Source organism: Lonchura striata, chromosome 5 (assembly GCF_050655825.1).
Source record: "Lonchura striata isolate lonStrDom1 chromosome 5, ASM5065582v1, whole genome shotgun sequence".
NCBI classification, from domain to species: Eukaryota; Metazoa; Chordata; class Aves; order Passeriformes; family Estrildidae; genus Lonchura; species Lonchura striata.
This window is the reverse complement of record NC_140707.1, coordinates 50,993,780-51,014,907: the sequence shown is the minus strand read 5'-3', so window position 1 is coordinate 51,014,907 and position 21,128 is coordinate 50,993,780. Positions and strand designations below refer to the sequence as shown.

At 48.1% G+C, this 21,128-nt stretch overlaps 1 protein-coding gene across 4 annotated transcripts in view; it reads right to left on the bottom strand.

Moving 5' to 3' along the window:
* JDP2 (Jun dimerization protein 2) overlaps positions 1–21,128 on the bottom strand; it is a 48,801-nt gene that overhangs the window by 18,585 nt on the left and 9,088 nt on the right. Inside the window, exon 1 of one of the 4 annotated variants that reach the window (XM_085580588.1) lies at positions 3,427–6,587. The exons of 2 other annotated variants lie outside the window; for them this stretch is intronic. The gene's annotated coding sequence lies outside the window, so the exon portion shown is untranslated. Of the gene's footprint in view, positions 1–300; positions 459–3,426; positions 6,588–21,128 lie in introns of those variants that run through there. One more of the 4 variants, XM_021542782.4, reaches the window with a different exon arrangement.

Below are 21,128 nucleotides of genomic sequence, written 5' to 3'. Positions count from 1 at the left end.
CAGCAGCAGCCCCGAGCCAGGCACCCCCAGCCCCCGCGCGTCGCCGGGTGCGGGGGCAGCAGCCGGCTCCGAGCCGCCCGTGCGGCCGTGCCCGCCCCGCGGAGGGTCTCCCGGCATCGCCGCGGCGCGCCCGACCGCCCGGACAGCAGCGCCCTGCCCGCTGCCGCGGGAGACGGGATGCTCCTCCGGGCGCCCCCCACTCCAGCCCCCGTCGCCGCTGTCCGCCACCCCCGCGCCGCCGCCCGCCCCTGCCGCAGTCCCGGCCCGCTCGGCACGTCCCCCGCCCGCGCCCATACCCACCGTGCAGGGCGACCGGGCTGCCGGGGTGCCCGCGGGGCCCGGCCGCAGGGGCCGGGCGCGGGCTGCAGGCTCAGCCCCGCCGCCTCCGCCGCTGCCCCGACCCCCGGGCCCCGCCGGGTGCCGATGTCGGTGCCGGCCGCCGCCGGGGCGCCTCGGCCCGCCACCGCCCGCCGCCCCGGTGCGCGCCTCCCGCAGGCTGTGGCAGGCGGCGGGGTGGGTTGCATCAGCCCCGGTTATATAGCGGCCCCTGGGCTGCGGGGAGGGGTCGGGAATGCGGAACCGGCCGGGCTGCCAGCGCCACACGTCAGGGAGGGCGGGGGAGCGGGGCCGCGGGGCGGGGAGCGCCGCGCAGGGGTGGGACCAGCCGGGGCACCCCGACATCCCGCACCTCGGCATCCCGCACCCCATAGCCAGGCATCCCACACCTCACGGCCCGGCGCCTCCGCATCCTGCACCCCGGGACTCTGCACCCGCCACCCCTCGGCAACCCTCTGCCCTCGCAGCCGGCATCCCGGCACGCTCCGGCACCGCTTGACCCCTCCGCACCACGGCGCCCCGGCGCCTCGCACCCCGACCGGGTGCGTGTCTTCCCCACGCTCCTGTATGCGCCCCTCCGCACACTCTCTGCTTCCCTTCACGTCGCTCTCGTCCCCCGGCACTCGCCCGGACACCGTCCCCGGCGGCCGCGGTGACACGGCCCGGTGCCGCCGCAGCCCCAGCTAGCCCAATTTGTGTAGAGCCTCCGCTCCTCAGCCCTGAGCCTGGGAAGAAGGAGGCAAAGGACCAGAGAGGGCATCCAGTGCTCCCCAGCATCAAGCACACCTTACCCAAGGCAGCAAAGGCGCAGGCACAGGGAAGGCTGCAGGGTCACTCTACAGTCCAGTGGGAGGCAAGAACCTTCTCATCTCCATCCCTCCTCCAGCCTGGCCTGCTCATGCCCCACGCAACACGGTCTGGTCTGCCTCATACAGGGCCAAGGGCTGTCAGCCCCAGCTCCACCACTCCCTTGACTGGCCTGGAGAGTAACCAGGAGGAAGCAGAGGGGTTCAAAGCACCTCTTTCCAGCTGTTTTGTTTCTTTATCATCAATGGGACATCAGGGAGGGATGTTGCCTGAAGCACAGGTACACTCGTGGTGCCCAGTGTTCTAGCACTTTGATGTCAGATGGGGATCATGGAGCAGGTGACAGACTGGGGCCTTCCTGATAACTTATTTGTGTTTTTCTTTCCTCTTTCTCTCTAACATTGGCCTCTTCCCAGCTGCATTAGCCAAACTCTTCCAGGGAAGCAAAGCTTTGCACAACTGGAGGATCATGCTGGATCTGCCATAGGTACTGGATGCTCCAGGGCTGTTGCTCCTAAGGCATTTCAGGACAGAAAGGCTCCTTTTACTTCAGAAAGACAACATTTTAAGAGTAGTTAGCAAAACCACCAGGCTGAGCAGCACTACCCAGCTAAGTGACAGTGTCACCTCTCTGACCCCCCTAGCACCACAGAGAGGCACCATCCACTCTACCTTGTTTTCCTTCCCCTGACTTGTCAGTCATTGCTTCTTTTCAGCATTCACCAATTTAATTTATTTTCACAACTGAGGATTCACATTATTCATCATCTACAAGGTTTTGCCATCAGTACTTCCAGCCTTGTCTTCTTCATCTGTGCCTCAGCAAGAGAATTCAGTTGGAAAGATCTGGGACTAAGCAAGAACATGGGATCTGTGTTCTATGTAGGATATAATCTGCCCAAGCTGTCCTACAGAAATAGGTAACATATTGGCTTGGCAGGATGCTGCACATTACTAATCTTCTCATGCTGCTGTTCTTTTGTTTGTTTCACTTTCAGAGAGGCAGAATATTTTTTGTACACTTTTGCATACAACCCCAATATTTCCTTAATCTTGGCACCTCATCTTCAGGGGAAAGGAGAAATATCAGCCACAATATATTTTTTCCATATGCATTCCTTCCTGCATCAGATAGGACAGACTTTTCTATTGCCTTAAGCTGCAGGTATCCCAGTGGGGTTGACAAACAACATCTCTCTAGCAAATCAGACGAGTTGCCTTCAGGGCACGGCAGGTTCCTCACAACTACTGCATCCTGAGGGAAGGAAAGAGGACAAACCAGAGGGATTTCAGAAGAGGCTGATGTCCTGACTGAGCAAGGTCCAGTCCAGCACATAATTCCTCCTGCCACTTTTCTCTACCCTAAGGAAGGTGGGAAAGTGCCGTTTCCCCTTCTTTGCAGGGGGTTGGAAGAAAGAGAGCTCTCCCTGCTCTGTCTTCCACCATTTTTGCCTTTTTCATTTCCCTTTCACTGGTGGGCAGAGCTGGGAGATCTCATTGCAACACAGACATCTATTGCCCCAGCCTAGAGTTTTGGCCCTTTCTCTCTCAGACAGCCTCTACAGGATGGGAGCAGGGATGCAACATCTACCAGTCTGTAAAAGACCAGCACTTGCAGCACGTTTGCAGTGCACTGATTTCAAGGCTGTGCTGAAGAAGGCTGGGAAATGGGAAGGAGACCCCATCAGCCTGCTTCCCTTCCCTGCTTCCCCACTGCATGTTCTAGAGGCAGCTGAGCCTCCATTATTATAATAACACAACTTAGTCCTAACTGGGACTTACTTAACTATTGAAGAGCACATTCCAGGGGAGCAATCCTTGCCTGGGACAGTGCTTACGCACATATTTAAAGGGACAAACTTGCATCATTCTTCCTTGACTTGGGAACTCTTGTCTCACAGGGGAATTTTCCTTGCTCTTGCAGCAGCCTGTGCTTGAACTGTTCTTTTCCCAAGCTGGGTTTTGCCTCATGTAAACACCAAATATGTTTACTTTTCAGATAGTTTCATTTTGGCTAGAAAAGACGTAACAATTAATTGAGAATTCGTGGCTTCAGTGGGTAAAACTGAACAAAAAAGTCACCTACAACAGGCTGTTTGCTGAATGATGCAGATAAACACGTCTGGCCCTACCAGGGCTGGTCGGTCTTGCCACTGCGGTGGAAACATGTGCTGACAAAGACAAATTAATCAAATGTGAATGGCAGCATTTGCAAGGGAGACAGGAGCTGTTGAGAAAAAAAGCAAAAGTTCCACTGCACAGAACATAAAAAGCTGTCAGTACCTTGCTGCTTGGCAGATGGCTTTCTCTTCAGATGAAAGGGATGATTTTCATATTTTTGTCCAAAATAAAGTGTGTGGAAGGTGAAGGCTCATGGATGTGGAAACACAGCCCCTGCAACACAACATGGGGCCAGAAAGTTATCAGGAACAGAGAGAGCTCTAGAGCAAAACAGAGCTGCACCAGCACAGAAGTTTGACTGCAGAGGAGTTGCTCTCAGTCATCAGGAAAAGTCTTTGCTTTTTACCTGCCAGCATGCATTCCTCTGCCTTCTCTACACAGATGAACTGTGCTGCTCATTGGCTGGGTTTGGGCTTAGGCCAGGACACCCAAAACAGCTCCACAACCACCCTTGTTCTTTCAGCCCTCTTCTGGATTGTCTGATGGCCCTCTCACAGCAGGAGTGTCTTCTGAAGGTGGGCAGGGGAAGCAGTCAGTACTGGTCTCTCTTGGCAGGTTTCTCTCTGAAACCTGTTACAGCCCTGTCTGAACACAACAACAACAAGAGCCACAGCATGGGCAAGGTTCCTGAGTGTCCTTGATATTTAATGTGCCCTGTCCAAATGCACTGAGCATATTCAAGATCCCAGCAATGGTAGTCCTTTTCTTGCCCTCTGCACCCTCCTGATGCCACTGTCAGTAGTGATGAGCTCACAGTTACCTCCCTGATATATTCTTGGCCAAGAAAGCAAATGATACACTAGACCTAAACATCTCTGTTGCATGACCAAGCACAGCTCTATGTGCTTGAAATTAATCAATATTCTAAGTCTAATCAGGATGTTAGCTATTCCAGTTCACCTTTCTGCAGTCTCTCAGGGCTGACTAGCCCAACAACATGCATGTGGGACATACCTGGCAGATACAAAGCCATATTGATGTCCTACATGTAAAATTCTCTCTGGCATTACCTCTCAGTGCAGGCTGACAGGATTAATGATTCCCTACCATCCACTGGGGCTGAGAGAGCTGTGCTGTGGCTCTGCCTAACTGGGACTCCTCAGACCTGCTGCTTGCTTGTACAATTGCTATCCAACATTTGCTATATGAAACAGTGCATTTCATCTGTTACCCATCCACTTTTACCACCCAAATCCTCACGAATCTGCTTCCCTTTTCCCTGATCTTTGTCTTCAGTATTAGTATGCAATCCTGATGGCCAATTCTGAAAACCATTCACTGAAGGATGTGACCTAGGACTTGCACATTCAAACTCTGTAAGCCACAGTACAATACCTATCTGCAGCAAGAAAGAGTTTCGCCCTGCAGGAGAGAATGGTGGTGATACAAGACAAGACATAGCTGCCATTTGGCCTCCTCTGGCTACATGTCACACCACCCTCTTGGCCACAATTCAGTTCTGATTTAACTGTTTCCTTCATGAATTCCTAACTAATTTCTAGTCTTATTTTAAAAAATACCTTACTTCCACTCATTTTTGGAATTGGGCTGAGAAAATAAAAATCACACAAGCAGTAGGAGTGAGAGGATGGTGAATTTCACCTAAGTCACTGAGGAAAAGCAGCTGTGTCTGGGCTGGAGGCAGTGCTAAGGTCTGAGTGTTTACTACCACACTTGTCAGACAGTGCCACACAGGCTGATGGGCTGATTGATCCCCACATTGCTTGTTTATAAAAATAGGACAGATTAGATTAGATTAGATTAGATTAGATTAGATTAGATTAGATTAGATTAGATTAGATTAGATACTGGGGCTGGAAAATGTTGTGCAAGAGCTTGCCTCTGACAGTGCTAGATCTTAAGTTAAATAATTTTTATGTTGGACAGTTGTGGAATAGCCTCTTCAAAAAGGAATTTCTTTCTTTATCAGTTAGACATTTGAAATATATATGTCTCCTTAAAAAGTTACAGTTCTATCTAATTCATATCCCTTCCCTATTTATCTTCTCTGTAAACTGACATTGTGTTCCTTGTAGTCCCTGCTTATGTGGAAGAAGTTTCATCTCTTTAGTAACTTTCTTTATCTGCCTTATTTCCCCTATTTTCCCCAGCATGGGTGATGAGAAGCATACAGAGTATTCCAGTTGGAGGTCTATCCCAGACTCACTATTGCCTGAATTAGTTTCCTTTCTGCTATATAGCCACCCTTGCATGGCTCCCAGAGGCAGACTGCTCTGAGCCTTCAGAGCTTACAGTTTCTACTCTGCAGTATTTCAGCAGTGCCAGCACAAATCACCTTGTGGCCACTTAGCCTTGTCAAGAAGCTCTTGTGAAAGACAGTGCTCATAGCTTTTGGAAAACCCATGTTCTGCTGTTATTTCCTACAGCAGGAAACACTCCATAACTTCTAGCAGCTCCAGGAGTATGATTTTCCTTAGCAGAGAAAGTGAACCATAAATTTCTCGCTGCAATGTAGCCAGTCAGGTACATGGGGGCCTGCAGATCTGTAATGAGCATCCAGCAATTTGCCTGGGATGGAAATAAGACCTAAGTCTGCAATTCCTCAGCTCTGTCTGCCCTACCCCATTGCTGCACACAGCTGTCATTCTCTAGCACTCTGCTCCGCAGGTGCTTGTGCCCAGTCCTGAGGACTGTTGTTTTTTAAGACACCAGCTTTGCTCTTAGAAGTTCTCACTGCCTGAAGGTGCCTTCTCTGTAGCAACTGAGAAGTACTATTAGGGAGATTTGTTTCTTTTTATTTTAGGTGTAGGAATTACTTAGCTTCTCTGCAGTGTCTTAAGCTTCCTTAGCTATTCTACTTTCTTCCCTGTTCCCAAAACATGTCACTTCTCTCATAGGCTTCCTACTTTCAACAGGCTGAATGAAGATCCTACAGTTTTTACTGGGTCTTTGTGCTTAGCATTCTCCCCCTACCTGCCAGAACCATATCTAACATATGCAGCCTGTGCACCTACTGGCTGCTTTAGGCTTAAATGTTCATTTTCTGAAGGATTTCTTGTGTCTTGTGTCCTAGACGGCAGGGAGAAGTGGGGGCTCCTTGCCTTCCTCTGGTTGTCTTTGTCTATGGCAATAGTATTATTAATAAAATAACGAATGAAAAAGATCTCCTGATATTTATCTAAAACTCGTTCTCTCCTCAGTGCCCCATATCCTCCTTCCCCATTTCATTTCTCCACCATGTCTGCCTTACCCTGCTGCCCTGTACACTTTTTCTCACTTTTCAGATTTTCTGCATTCCCCCCCCCCCACCCCCCCCCGCCGGCTTGTACTCCCTCCTTCTTTCACTGCCTCTCTTCTTCCCTCCCTCTCCTTGGCTCAGTACTCAAAATCCCTGCCCATAGCGACGAAAGGGAAAACAACAACACAACACTCCAGCCTGAGGAGGCCAGAGCACGGGATTCCTTCCGAGAAAACTCAGAAACCAGGGAAAGGAGGGAAAGCAAACAGTGAGACCAGGAAGAAATCTGAAGAAAGCATGGATAATTCAAGGGGGAGGGATGAGCTGGTATCTCAGGGAAACTTGGTGGGGTTTGAGACAAACACAGAGACACGATCACAGGTCCAACCCAAACACAGAAGAGCAAGTTCTGCTTTCTGGGAGATGGAGCTGGGTCGGGAAGCCCAGTTCACACAGAGAGAGCCCCAGTATACAGCTATGCAAAGGACAGAGATAACTGTACAGATGGGAGAAAACAGAAATTGCTCTAGGGACTTACTCTAGGGAGTGGATGGGCCAATGCCCTGGGGACAAGCAGGAGAAATCCCTGCAGTGAAGATAAAAGGGCTGACTTCCCCAGGGATATTTGGGAATTCTTCCTACTAAAGGCAGACTATGGGCCTGGGGCTGAAGAGTTAATACCCCACAGGAGGGCCCTGGGGAATCCACTGTAAATAGGTGTGGTTTTCTCTGAAACTCCAAGAGGCATTTTCTTTCTGTACCAGTCTGGACAGGTGAGAAATCGGAAGAAGTTGGAGCCTGTGCTTCCCACTAACACAAAGCAGGGCTGTTAGTACAGGTCTCACTGTTTGTTTGCACACTCCAGCCTGGCTGCTTAACTCTGTAGTACCTGGTGCCAGGAATCTCTGGCAGTCAGCATGGTGGTCCCCCGGGTACAAGCACCTGCCTGTTAATGGAAAGCTACAGATTAATGGAGCAGCACAAGGAGCCTTAGTCAGTTACTCATTGCAGAAAGGGTAAGTTCAGTGATAAGCAAAAGAGCCAGATACGGTATGTGCAGGAAAGGAACAGAAGCAACTCTCTTCCTTCTCCTCTTCCAATATCTCACAGGCCTGCACCCATACTCCAGTGATGCACTTGGCCCTCCTGCCTGGCCTCATCACCCACAACTGCCCGCCCCAGGCCCAGCCTAGCCCTCCCCAAGCCACATCTCTACACTGAACTAGAGCAATTTTGTTTCTTTCCACAATCCAACCTCCTTTCTTGACCTGGCTCTGCAGCCTGCCTGCTGCTAGGCAAGAACTAGTTTTCAATCTCCTCTGCTCCATTTTTCATTCTTAATGCAGAATATTTGAACCTGGAGGATAATTTTCCCTTCTTCAAATGAATTTTACGCATAGTTGTCTCCCAGAAAGGTAGAACTAGAAGAGACACCAAATCACTAAATCCAGTCGTAAGGACTAATTTATATAATTCCCTTCATAAACCAACCAGGCTCAATCTTGAAACCAACTGGAATTTTGCTCTCCCTGTTCTCACTAGAAAGCTGCCCAAAGATCTTACTACTTGGAAAGAAAAAAAATATTCTGTTAATATCCAATCTAAATTTGCTCAGGCAAGGAAAGACAGCACTCTTGCAGCAAAGTGCTGGGTAGGACATAAGCCTCAGAACAGAATTCAAACAAATCAGACTGAATCACAAAGAATAGCACTGAGGAATGAAAGCAGAACTGTTTGCAAAGCAATTAATCTTGGGCTTGGAAATGCTGATTCTCCCAGCCATTTCAGATTCTGAAGATTCCTCAGCCCTGTAAAGTCCCCATATCTCTTCCATTCTCCAAGTGCACATTAGGGCCATGACACTACTGCATCTCTGGACCACCGGCTCTTTTGAAAGGTGCTTCCAAGCAAAGATTTTTGAATGAAGATCTAATCTCCACACAGTTCCCTGAGTCCTACCTAGCACAGCTGCTTGCCAAACTGCAGCTTCAGCCCAGGAGAACCACAGGAAAGGAGAATGCTGGTGTCTACAGAGAGAAGAAATCTCTCTGTCTAAAGTTCAACATATAAAACAGTAAAATGAGGTTGCAGAGGGTCAAATGCTTAAGGATAGATGCTACAAAGCCCTGGAAAACAGAAACTGCAGGTATTGAAATTTTCTTCTGCCCCCTGATCCTAGACACCACTGAAGTAAGCGAGAAGGTTGTTTTTTTTACTTTTTGGTCAAATTCCATTTGCAGGAAGCCAAAATAGTGATGCTAGACACAAAGGCATGTCATATCCCAGCAGAAACATGGCTCCCCAGCTTACATGGGTAGATGCAGTCGGGCCACAGATACTTGCACTGAATCATAGATTCCTGTCATCCAACTGTGGATGCGGATAATGGGAAACACAACAGAAGAAATGGGGTAGCCATCTGCGCCTCCTGCTTGATTGTGCTGTGAAACTGTAGGCTCTGTTTGGGATAAACCAGCACTTATTTCCAAGGCAACAAATTGCAGTATCATCAACAACAGAGGACCAGGAGATGCCTGCAGGTTGGAAGCTGAGAGAAAGAACATCCTTCACGAAGGCATAGGTGGACTGATGAGGCAGGACTCTGAGCTCTTGCCCAGGGTGCTGTTTTTGCCAGTGTGACCATTTGAAACCTCTTCCCTGCTTCTCCCAGGTACAAGGCACCCTGACCACGTAGCACAGCTGGATGTTGTCACAGCTGCAGAGGGGCTAGGTTGCCTTCCAGCTTTGTGGGTATATTTATCTACAACCTGACTGAAGGAACAGCCATAAAAACCAGAGATGCAGAATGTCCTTCTGGTGCCCTGGGTCTAGAGCTACAGGTCACAGCAGAGGCGTAGCTGGGACAAAACCCATGCATTCTGCGGCACCTCCATGTGACAAGTCCTCAGACCCAAGCAGGGAATCATAAAGCTGGCTCTAATGGTCTGACACAAAGAAGACAGAGCTGGACAGCTATAGGCTAAGGCCCAAAGAGGCACAAGATAAATATATAAGCAAATCTTATTAGATTGCCATGATATGTAGGATTGTCCCCTCTCCCATGTGGTGATCCTTCTGAGCATAGCTCCCTAACTTACATAGAAAACCAAATGCACTTGAACCTGGAGGAGACCAAGATGGAGAAAAGCTGGAGAAATAAAACTGCAGCAGAAAGACAAGCGAGTGCTAAGAGATAAAGCCCCACAGAAGAGCACACATAGTTCAGGAGAAAAGATATCAAAAGGAAGAGAGCTGAGCTGTCTCTGATGATGAAGTATGTTCTCTGTGGGGAAGATGGACCAACTAAGCACACTTAAGTTCAAATCATGGGACTAAATGTGGTGGCCAATGAAGAGAGGGGATGTTAGTGGGTAAAGACAGAGAAGCCAGTTCAAGAGGAAATAGGAGTGAGATTCCAATAGCTGATGGCAGAAGTAGTCACAGCATATATGAGCTGCAGGACTCCTGACAGCTTAGATATCTGTTTAAAATGTAAGCTTGGAATCTCAAAGACCTGAGTAAATCTGTCTCTGTACATTCAGCTGCAGAATCGGGGTGCCTTAAATGCCAAAGAGCTTGAGGACTGGTGTGCATCTCTCCCACCGTATTACTGCTGCAGTTGCCAAGATGCTCAGCCTGTGTCCTCCCAGCAGTGCTGGGACTCTCAGCCCTCATGTACAGCACAGGCACTCTTATGGTGGGGCCAGGTAAATTGTGCTCCTACATGGCAGAAAGCAAACCACAGCGCCAAGGAAGGCACTCTGTGCAGAGGGCAGGAAGAGCTGGAACAGCGGGTTGGGGAAGCTGGCCTGGGAGGGTGCTGAAGACTTATTAGGTGCACATGCATGGACACCAGAAGAATCCCAGGAAGCATCAGAATGAAATAGAGAAGGCTAAGGGCCAGAGCTGACCTGCTGAGGCTACAAAAGCAAAAAAAAAAAAACCCTAGAAACTGGGGAATGAGAGAGGGAAGTGCAGGGGTCGCAACTGCCCACAGAGAAGGGAAGGCAGCTGGCCAGGGAGGAGGTGCACTTGCCCACACTCAACTTTACTGAAGGCTCCTCCAAAAAAATCATTAGTAGCAGAGTCTCAGAGTAAGAATAGTTAGTGAATTACATGAGAGATCCCAAGGCAGAATCAGCATGGTACAAACAAAAGATCCCATTGTGAGAGCTGTCTGTGGGGCAAACTACAACTTCTTGGTAAGTCTGAGAGTGGATCAAGGGGCAGAGAGAGAAGAAGAATGGCATCCCTCGAGATTCTTCAGTGATCTGCGTGTTCTGGAATTAATGGGCTGCCAGTAGGGACTGTGTGAGCCAGCACTGTTGTACAAACTGGACTGGACTTTCCAGGAACCGAGGAAAACCACAAACTGCCTTTGTGACGTGGACAAAACATGGAGCATACAAATGGCTTGGCTCATTCCAACTGAGAGCCGTCAGTCAGTTCCCCCAAAGGCTGGGGCAGATATAGCCCATGTAAGATGAGATCTTCCACTGCCACCAGTACCTAGGAATAGTGAAACTAATTTTAGCCCATGGCAGCAGGAAGGGCTCACTGGCCCCTTATGGGTTTTTCCCCTGAGCGACACACTACATCCATTTTAGAGCAGGAAATGTTTCTGCCCTTTCTTTCCCTGCTCAATTCTTCCAGACAAACATCTTCTTCTGTGCACTCAGTGACTCCATCAAGGCTAACAGACACTGTGAAAAAGGAAGTCTTCCTGTTGTACACAGTCGGCCCTGTGTCACTGCTGGTTGGATTCACGTGTCACCAGTAGCCCTGAGGAAATCCAGCCTGGGATGTGGCTAGCTGCTACATGGTCATATAATATGACACACAGACAATATATAGCTTGCCCTCAGGCATGTTAGGGGTTAAGTCCACCAATAAAATGCTTCTAATGCCTAAACCAAATTTGCTCTTTTTATCTCTCTCTTGGTTTTTTGATGGTTTTTTTTTTGTTGTTTTGGGTTTTTTTTTGGGGGGGGGGTATGTTGTTCATTGGGTTTTTTGTTGGGTTTGTTTTTGTTTTTGTTTTTTTATTTGTTTGGTTTTGGTGGGTTTTTTGGTTTTTTTGTTGAGGAGTTAGTAAAAAGAAAAAAAATAAAAAGAGCTGCTATTTGTTTTGCCCCTGCAGGAGCCATGAAGGGAGCTCTGCAGAGCGGACAGTACAGTCACTGTGGCATCACAGCAGTGAGGGAGCTGAACCGGGAGCTGTGAGGTGAAGGTCCCTGTTTAACAGCTTTCCGTTTGTTTACCAAAAAAATATTGTTCCATCATAAAAACTCCCAAAATAGTTCACGTCTTGACAGACTGGCTGGCAGCTACCCAGCTCTGCAGGATCCTGCTAAATGAAAGGAAATAAAAAGAGCTAATCTGGTACCTACATCCCAGTGCTTGCAGCTTGAGAATCTGCAGAGTTTCAGGACTCAGCTGCCCCAGTAGGTGCAGGGTAGGGTAGAGATTCCTCTAGTCAAGAGGCTGGATTTACTGATGGCACCAGCTTTTCCATGGGTGCTGGGCAGGCTGATTAGGAAGACAACACTCGCCTTTCAATGAACTATCAACTTCTGCTTTATTTTTATACCAAAAGTTTTTTCTCCTCCACCCAGCCCTGTAAAGTTTTACCTTCACAAGACAGCCACGCTAATGCTCTCAATTCCTAAGACCTGTCAGGAGTTTCTTTGGGGAATTTTTTTCATACAGTCTTTGTTCTGGACCAGTATAACTCCTGACCAGTTAATATATCACTTGTTGCTGATAAGATCTTGGTATACAACCTACAGTTGCTGCAGATTGTGGTGATCTTATTAGATATAAACGGAAAGCATCAAACAGCACATGACAGCCAAGTCAAAGACAGTCATCATCCATAGGAAGAGCAAAAGGCCAGTGTAAAGTCCTGCAGCCTGCCACAGTGACCAAAGGACTGTGCACACTGTGACTCACAGTACAGAGAAGCAACAAACCCAGATTAGGTCATGCAGAATTAGCAGCCTCTGTGGAAAGAACCTATCCTCACCAAATTGCAGATGTCTCCCCAGCTGCAGAGTTAACTTCTCCATGGCCTTCATGGTGCCCAGAACAAGTCTGTTTTAGGAAAGGAATGAGGGAAATTTGCACTCCAAATCATTCCCAGTACTGGTCTCACTGGACTCTCCATTCATTCCTTAGACATTTTAGTATCCAGCCTTTAAATCAGGCCAGGCTGTAGAGGCAGACTTGGAGGAGGGTGGCAGGATGACCATTCCCCAAGTTCTTGGCCTCATGAGTGGTGTACAAAGCTATGCTGGCTGTGCTGGCTGTGGTGGTTCCTCTTCTTGTGGCAGGATCACTTTGGCCTCCCACTGTGCAACATTCCTGACCACTGCCACACCAGTTCAGGAGCCAGACATGGGAGACCTTTCACTACAGGTGAGCTCAGGGCCTGCTTAGTTTAGATACCACTATCACAAAAAAGAGCGGGACCTGGGGGGACAAGTGGTCAGCTCTCAGCCACAAACCAGACAAAAGTGACAGGTGACATTGCTAATGGATTTCACACAGCTTTGAGGCTCCTTTCATAATGCACATGGTGTGCATGCTGCCAGCTGGGGCTCTCTTTACCCATTTGTCACACCTGAAAGAAAAGCTGACCACCACATTCTGCACTGGAGGTATGCTGCCACTGCAGGCTGGCTCTGTCTCAGGACTGGCCACGCCTCTTGATCCATTTCTACATACTGAGCTGGCTCTGGTAAGCCACATGGCTTCTTATGATGGAAAACAGACCTGAGAGCATTGGGTATTACTTCCATCATTTCAGTCCCAAGGACACAGGGAGCTGAACCCTCCACAGCACAAAAAAGAAGAGAGCCTTTAGCTGAGGAAGGACCATAGAAGAAGAGGAGGTATGGTTTGCACATCAGGGCAAGTTGGAAGCATCCTTAGAAGCAATGGTTTGTAGCCATCTCATAAGATCCTGGGGAAGAAGGGAGCCTGCATCAGGTGGATCTCCAAGTCAGCATGCTGTGTTTCTCCTGCCCAGGCTGGCTATCACATCGAAGCCAGCACCCACTCTTCACCCTTTCCCCTCTGCATTCAGCTCCCCCGATCTCCATATGGCAGTTTAACAATTACCTGGTAGAACACACTGCGGGGCTGTTCTTGGGTGAAGGCAGCAGGACTAGGGGGAGTGGAAGCATCTCTGAAATGACACAGCCTATTTTGGGGGAACTGTGGACAACAGCCTGATGATCTGGCTGTTGAGATGCTTGATTCTTAGAGTTTCTTTTCCTTTTGTGCTTGCTTTCCTGTGGACTGTGAGAGGACTACAACAAATGTGCTTCAGGGTAAAAAATGTCTTCAACCACCAGCCCATTTCCTTGTCTTCTTTTCCCCATGTTTGCCCATGCCTCACATTTGCAGTCAGGTGCCTCTGGTCTGAAAATTCTGTGCTGCAGGGCTGGAAACTATTCTCCTTCAGCCCTCACACAGCTTGTTGTGGACAGAGACTGATCCCATGGAGAGCATTCAGCCACTCTGAAACCAGACCCTGTAAAACAAATGCCACAGCTGTGCTTCCAGGCCCTGAGTCACCCATTTCCTCTTCCAGTCGTGGGGCAGGTGATGCACCAGGAGTGGCACAGTTCTCCCAGCACCTCCTCAGTCATAATTTCCCTATTATTTTATGATTATTGTTTAGGACATAATCATCAACAGACCAAGTGTAAGGGCACAGGTGAAGGTAAGGGCACAGATGAAGGGCATTCCCCATTCACATCTTAACATCTGGGGCTAGCACGATAAACCATGCTAAACAAAACCAAGGCTTTAAGTTTGGAGAGAAAATGAAATGCTGCCATCTTGCTCCTGGGTTACCAAAGCAAATCAAGGCCTCATCGGTCACCAAAACCAAAAGCCCCGAAACACTGTCCTTAGCCCCATCTTTTTGAGTAATGTATTAATAGGAGATTGTTACTAGTCTGTTTCCACAAAAGCAGCTGCAGAGAAACCTGGGGGCTTGGCTCTGCAGTCTGAGTGTCTGGGGCTCACTTGGGTCCACAGACCAAGTTGTTTTCCTCATCTACAACTCTGCCTGCTCTGTAGGCAGGGCTCCCTTTGCCAGGGTGTCTAGGATCTTGGCTACATCTCAGAAGAGATGATTCTCACATATACCTGGATGTGATTGTCTGTTTAAGACACCATTCCAGCCCTTGGCTCATCTCATAGAACAGCCCCCAAACAAAAATTAGCATTTCTGTATTCTTTGCTGGGAGATCCTTCCACTCCAAACAGCATATGAATGAATCAAGCTGGTGGGGGCAGGTATCTGGGATCCCACTGCCAGCAAATAAAGCATAAACTGATCATTGCTGTACAAGACTTCTCCTTCAAATGAAAAACCTCAAAGAAAGGGCCAGGCATTGAACTTTCCTCTGAAGTATTAAGTGAACAAAAATGTAAATACAGGCTTTGTAGCTCAAGGAAGTCAACAGAACTCCCAGGTGCACCCTTGTCAGCATCAGACACCTGCCAAGTCCCATCCTGCACATCCCTGGCTTGTGCATTTGCTTGCTATCAGAGAAATCTAGTTCAAGGCTCATTTTACATTATTTGTTATCATTACATAGCAAGTAATCAGATTCATTATTATTGCTGTTTCCATCTTGCCAGATATGGGACTCCCACCCGCTCCCTGTGGAGACACAGTTCACTTCTAGGAAGTACTTTTCTGATGCTAAGTCTAAATTTTCCCTTTTTGCTAACACAATCCCCATCTCCTCACAGATGTTTGGAGACAGCAATGCTTCCTCCACCTATGTCATCTTTTGGCTAAACTGCTTAGCATTGTGTTCAATCTATCTCCCCTGTCTGTCAACACCTTCAATTTCCCCCAGTTCAGATCACAAAATTTGGTAAACTGTTCAAGAAAGATCCTTCCTCCCCTCCTCAAGAGGAAAATCACACTGGTGTCTTTCTCACAACTGTAACGCAACGCAGACCCCCACCTGACTTGCTCCTCACTGCTGTCCTTTTAGCTGCACTCCAAAAATTAGTGAAATTTATTAGAAAATAAATTCCATCTCTTATCTTTCTGTTTCCATAAGGGTAGGACCTTGCTTGCTACAAGTTGCTGCTCACAAGCATAAACAAATTATCACAGTCCTTTTTCAGCCAGTTGGCAGGCAAGTCCGTGCTGGAATCTGTGAGTCCAGGACATGAAGTTTTGTGAAAGCTATAGTTGTTATCTGCTTTGACCCTTTCTCAAATTGCTCACAACTTTGTCTCTCTTGCATGCAGGAGGGCGGGAACTCCACACTGATCTCATCCATCACAGATGGCAGAAGGAAGACCAGCCCATGGACTAGGGAAAGGGGGAAAGTCTCTATGCATTGGCAATGAGCAGCTGGCTACATGAGAAAGCTCCCCCAGCAAGGCAGATTAACAGGCTTTATTTTCACTTGTTCTCAGTACAACACACCAGCTTAGTCAGTCTATAAATGCCTGATTGGATTAAGTTCTTCTTCACATTTTGGTTGAGAAAAATCACAGAGATAATCACCTAGTTCATCCAGTCACTGGTTGACATCATTCCTCATGCTCTTAGTGCTATGTGGAGTACTGCTCACTTAATTCACATTAACTGGCTCCAGCTTTGGACTTTTACTTCCCACTCTCCCAAGGATCTTGTGACAGCGGGTGGATCACGATAAAAAAAACAGAGCTGAGAGCAACTAAGCAATCTCTGCATGGTATCACTCCCCATTTCCAGGAAAGAGATGCTTTCTTATGCAGAAGGGTACAGCCAAAATGAACAAGGAATGTCTTGCAGTCAAGCAGATCTCCATTGCAGGATTTGGAAGGGGCTCTGACAAGGACTGGTGGTCATGTTGGGTTGGTGTCGGGTATGGAGAACTGCAGAGACAGAGGAGCCACAAAGGAGAAGTAGCATGGAAGAGCTCCTGCAGAACTAAATCTCTTTTTTGCATATTCTGTGGAAGCACTAAAAGTGCCATTGCTTGTTTATCCCTTCTGGAAGTGGATTAAGCAAAACTGAAGGATGATATGCAGAGTTCAGTGTCCTCACAGGGAGCTCATGCAAAAGAGCTACTGCTCTCATACTCTTTGCCCTCAACACTCACTGCTACATGTGGTAGGGAGATTGCAACAGCAAACAGAAGAAAGAAAAGGGAAAGAACCATCCCTTTTGATGCCTGGTGGTGAGAGAAAGCCATTTCTAAACAGAGCAATGGGCATAGGAAGAGAAAGTATTAATTCCTCTCCATTAAAGATCTGGAAAAGCCTTGTGAACATTTCCTTTCCTGCATTATTAACAGTTCTGCAGGGTGATATCATCGGGGCCTTTTCCAAATTCAGAGCGTCTCAGACATTACAACACCAGGTTTTGGCTGCTGACACATATGGCCAGCTACACCCACCCCAGCCCCCTCCCTGCAACACCCCCAAAGGGACCAGTGAACCCCCACTGCCAGACTCACCAGATCTCTGTTCAGCATCTTAGCCGTCACAAGCCTCCAAGACACATCCCTGGACACTGTACCTATACCTGTGTCCCCAAAAGCTGCTCAGCTAAAAATAGACTATAATTGCTCCAAAAAGCCTAACATTCTGAGTTCCACTGTTTTTAAGACCAAGAAAGCAAGTAGCTCATGATGCCAGGCACCAGGATGCTGACAGGTAGGTTTGGAAGTAGGAAGAGGAAGGAAGAGAGCAGGTGACGCTGAAGGATATCTCCAACCAGGCCAAGGTCAATGCAAAGGTCTGTTTCCCTTGTGCTGCAGAGCAAGTCCTGGGCAAATTAACAGCTCAAAAGTTGAAAACCTGCTCTTGGCAAAGCTACTCGCAAGCTGAAGGAAGGAGACCATCTCTTTCTAGTCCCCAGCAGTTATGTGCTCACATTCTGCACTCCAGAACTTCTGTTGCACATATCTTGATAGCTGCAACTCTCCTCTAGGTATGGTGGGGCTTATGTCCAAACTAGCTCTGCACCAGCATAAAGAGGAAATGTCTCCCCTGACATTAATAAAATTAGCTCAGAATGTCAAATTAGGCCAAGTGAGAGCAGAATCTGGGTATGGTGGAGATTTGCAGCCACAGAGCAGCCTACCAGCAGAACAGACAAAAACAGTGTGTCAGCGAAGAGGTTTTAGTTTCAATTTGTCCAAGAATCACAAAAAAGCAGCAGTCATTTAAAAAAATGCCTAAGCTGGGTTCCTCAAAATAGTGGAAGTTTCGTTTAGTGCTTACCCCAAGCAGTGTGTTAGCAACGCACTCAGGGTGCCTTCTGAAGAGAGAAAAAGTGCCAAAGGCAGAAGAAAAATAAACAAACCAAATGCCTGGGCTGTTCCACCGGCCAGCAAAGATGTCAGATTTGCTGTTAATAATGCCGATGGTTTGACCTGCTTCCCTGCCTGCAGTCACACCCAGGAAGGTGTGAGCAGCCCCAGAGGTGCAGACAGCATGTGCTTGAAGTGTCCCCCAGTGGGCTTGCAGGACAGCCAGGCAGCTCTGCTCTACAGATGTGTTCTGTCAGTATAAAACATCCCAGGGTTGTCAGCCTGCTCCCAGCAGCCTCATCTACTCCCCCTTATGCTTTAGGATCACAGAATTGCAAGCCTTTCTTCTGTTTACTGTAAGGACATGTTGCCTAGATCCTTTTTGGATGGAAACTCTCTGCTACATTGCTCTCTAGCAACCTTAGTCAAGGTTCCCCAGAGTTTTTTCCAGCCCACCAGACAGTTTAGTTGCTCCAAAACAAGACTGGGTTATTTCAAATCCAGTATTTGATCAAATGGCTCAGTACATTCCTGCTAGGATATTGCCCTCAGTATCACCACTCTGCCTATTTAGCAAGCAGCCCACGGATGAGAAAGACAAGTGTATGCCAGAAGTTACTGGGTTCACCAAAGCAAACTAACCGCAAAGGTCCCGAGCTGGCAGCCTTTCACCAGGAAGAGATCTGCTCCTAAAGCTCTGCTCTTCCATCACTCTGGCAGCTTTCTGCTGCTATTGTTTCCCCCGTCTCTCTCTTCAGAGATTTATTTTAGTACTGACAGGGATACTGCAAGGACCTTTCTTTCCTTTCCCCATTCTAAGGCACTTCCTTTTCTCTCTCTCCTACCCTCTGTGTAGACGAGAGGGCCCATTTCCCTGCAGTGATTAATTCCTTTTGGCCCTTACAACTCAGAAGAGATTTTCTTTTACTGCTGTTTTTATCCCTCTTTGATTCAAAATGCACCTTGCATTATATAAAATAGCTCCAAGTACTTCCCATTGGTAATATGGGTTAAAACCCAGCCTGAGTCCTCACAGCACACAGTCAGAGAAGAACGTAGTGGGTAGGGGTAAAGAAAGTACATGGATGCTAGCATACAGTGCTGGCAAAAGCATCACTTCCCTACTTTAAAAGGGATGTTGACCACTGGGGAATGGAGGAAGAAGAGAGACTGCAATGGCTGAGAGCTGAACTATTTGCCCCACAGTAAGCTTAGTCCGTTTAGGATCTCAAACACTTAGAAGAAAGTGCCTTTATTCCAATGTAATCACAGGGAGTAAACATGGAGTACTCAAAAAGTCTTCAATCTCCTGAAGAAAGGAAGCATGGGAACCACAGCTGGATGTCATTGCCAGGCAACCTCTGATTAGAACTAAAACACTGTTTTGTAGAGTGTGGCTGATCAATCCGTGCACATGGTAGATTCCCTGTCTCCATTGGATTCTGCACTGAGGCTGCTTAACCTCCCAAAAGCACTGCTGGAAAGCCCATATTATTGGGTGTGGGACAGAGGTAACTACTTGAAATGAAGGGGCCAGTCTTACACAAGAGGTGAGGCTGGATGATTGCCTGTCAAACCGAGGGAGCTTGTGAACTGCCAGAGCTCTCGTTTTGCCTGTGGCATTTCTGTAAACCTGCCACTGGTGCTGGTTCAGTGCTGGCATGTGTCCTGGAAGCACACCTTCTCCAAGCTGTTCATTGTTCCACGTCTGCCAGAGACTGAATTTGCTCCCCTGCCTCTGGCAAGAAGGTTTCAGCTTTCCTTGTATAACCTTGCAGAAGCAGGGAACATAGCAACCAGAGGGGGCTGGCTACACCCTCAAACCACAGACAAGAGGCCATGCGCTCCAGATCCAGAGAGGAGGGTGGACAGTCAAGGTGACCCCAGAGTCACAGAGCACAGCTCAGGAAATCAGCTCAGATGACATGCACTGCAGTGTGGCACAGATGAAGGAGGAACTCCCAAGGTATGCAAATAATCTCAAGGATCCAACAGTTGTACAGCAGATCACCTTGCAAAACTGAGTTGCAACCCTCCCTGAGTAATGTATTAAAGTGTTCCATAAGGCAAAAACTATGGTTCCTGCTTGGGTATGAGGCTGTTTATTCCCCCCCTCCCTTCCCCCCCCCCAAAAAAATAAAGAAAAAACAAACCAAACAATCAACCAAAGAAAAACAAACAGACATAAGGCTGATAAACAGTATGCAAAAGAAATTTCAGCTACTACCTAGCACCCCATTAGTCTTTGTTGACCCATAAACCTGATGCAAGGGGAGAGCATATATAGACCAGGCAGTGAAGACTTCCCACAAAAAGAAGCCATGCCACCTTGAACACTTGCCAAGAGCTGATGGGTTGCACCAAAGGCCCTCAGGATGCAGGCACTGCTTTCAAGTTTCAAGCCTGATTAAAGAAGAGCTTAGAAAATGCAGCCAACCAAGAAAGTCTTATTCTCAAGCGCATGAAGCTGCAGAGAGGTGTATCTAAATCTTCACTCATGAGCACAGACTGTCAAGAATTCTTTCCTGTATTAAGAAGCACAAACCAGTCTAGATAAGGACCTTGGAACAGAAGAATACAGCAGGTGAGCCAGTTTCAGCTCTAGTGTCCCCTGCCTCTGAGCACCTCTCCCACACAGCATTGATCTGGGCTTCCTCTTGGCAGCTCTCCCATCCCCAGTTCTGATGCCTGTGTGTGCTGGCTGTGGTACCAACACACACGCCCTGCAAACACAGGGTGCCCCTACATCCCTGCACACAGTTCCAGACCATGCACTCTCCATGTCTTTTCCACAGCATGGCATTGAACCAGGCCTGATTCTTCTGTCCACCTGTAGAACCTCACAAAGCCTGCAGAAATGTAACAGTCTTGGGAATTTCTGCTCTTATCTCAAATTTGGTTGAAACTGTTCCACATGTTCAAAAGTTGCCAGAAGGGCCCCATGGTAAACAGCATTATTACAGAAACTTTGTCACCTTAGGAAAGGGCACCTTAGGTGCCCTTTGGGCATGAAGCATAGGCAGCTGGTGCTTTGCTGCCTTTCCAGCTCACTTGCACATTGTAACGTGGACAAGAAATAAACTGCTTATTAAGCAGCAACCCCAGATTTGTCTGGTTTTGCTGATGGTGGGTGTCGATCCTCACTGAGATGATTCACCAGTTGACACTATTTCTGTCCTCCCCTTCTGTCTCCAGCCAGAGCTCTGATATCCCTGGCCCAAAGCCAGGGTGCAGGGTGAGTGTCCCTCACTTGTTTATAGCAGGGCTGGGGGATGTTTAAATGAAGGTGGCGATGGGAATCTTGGGAACTTCGCAGCACACAT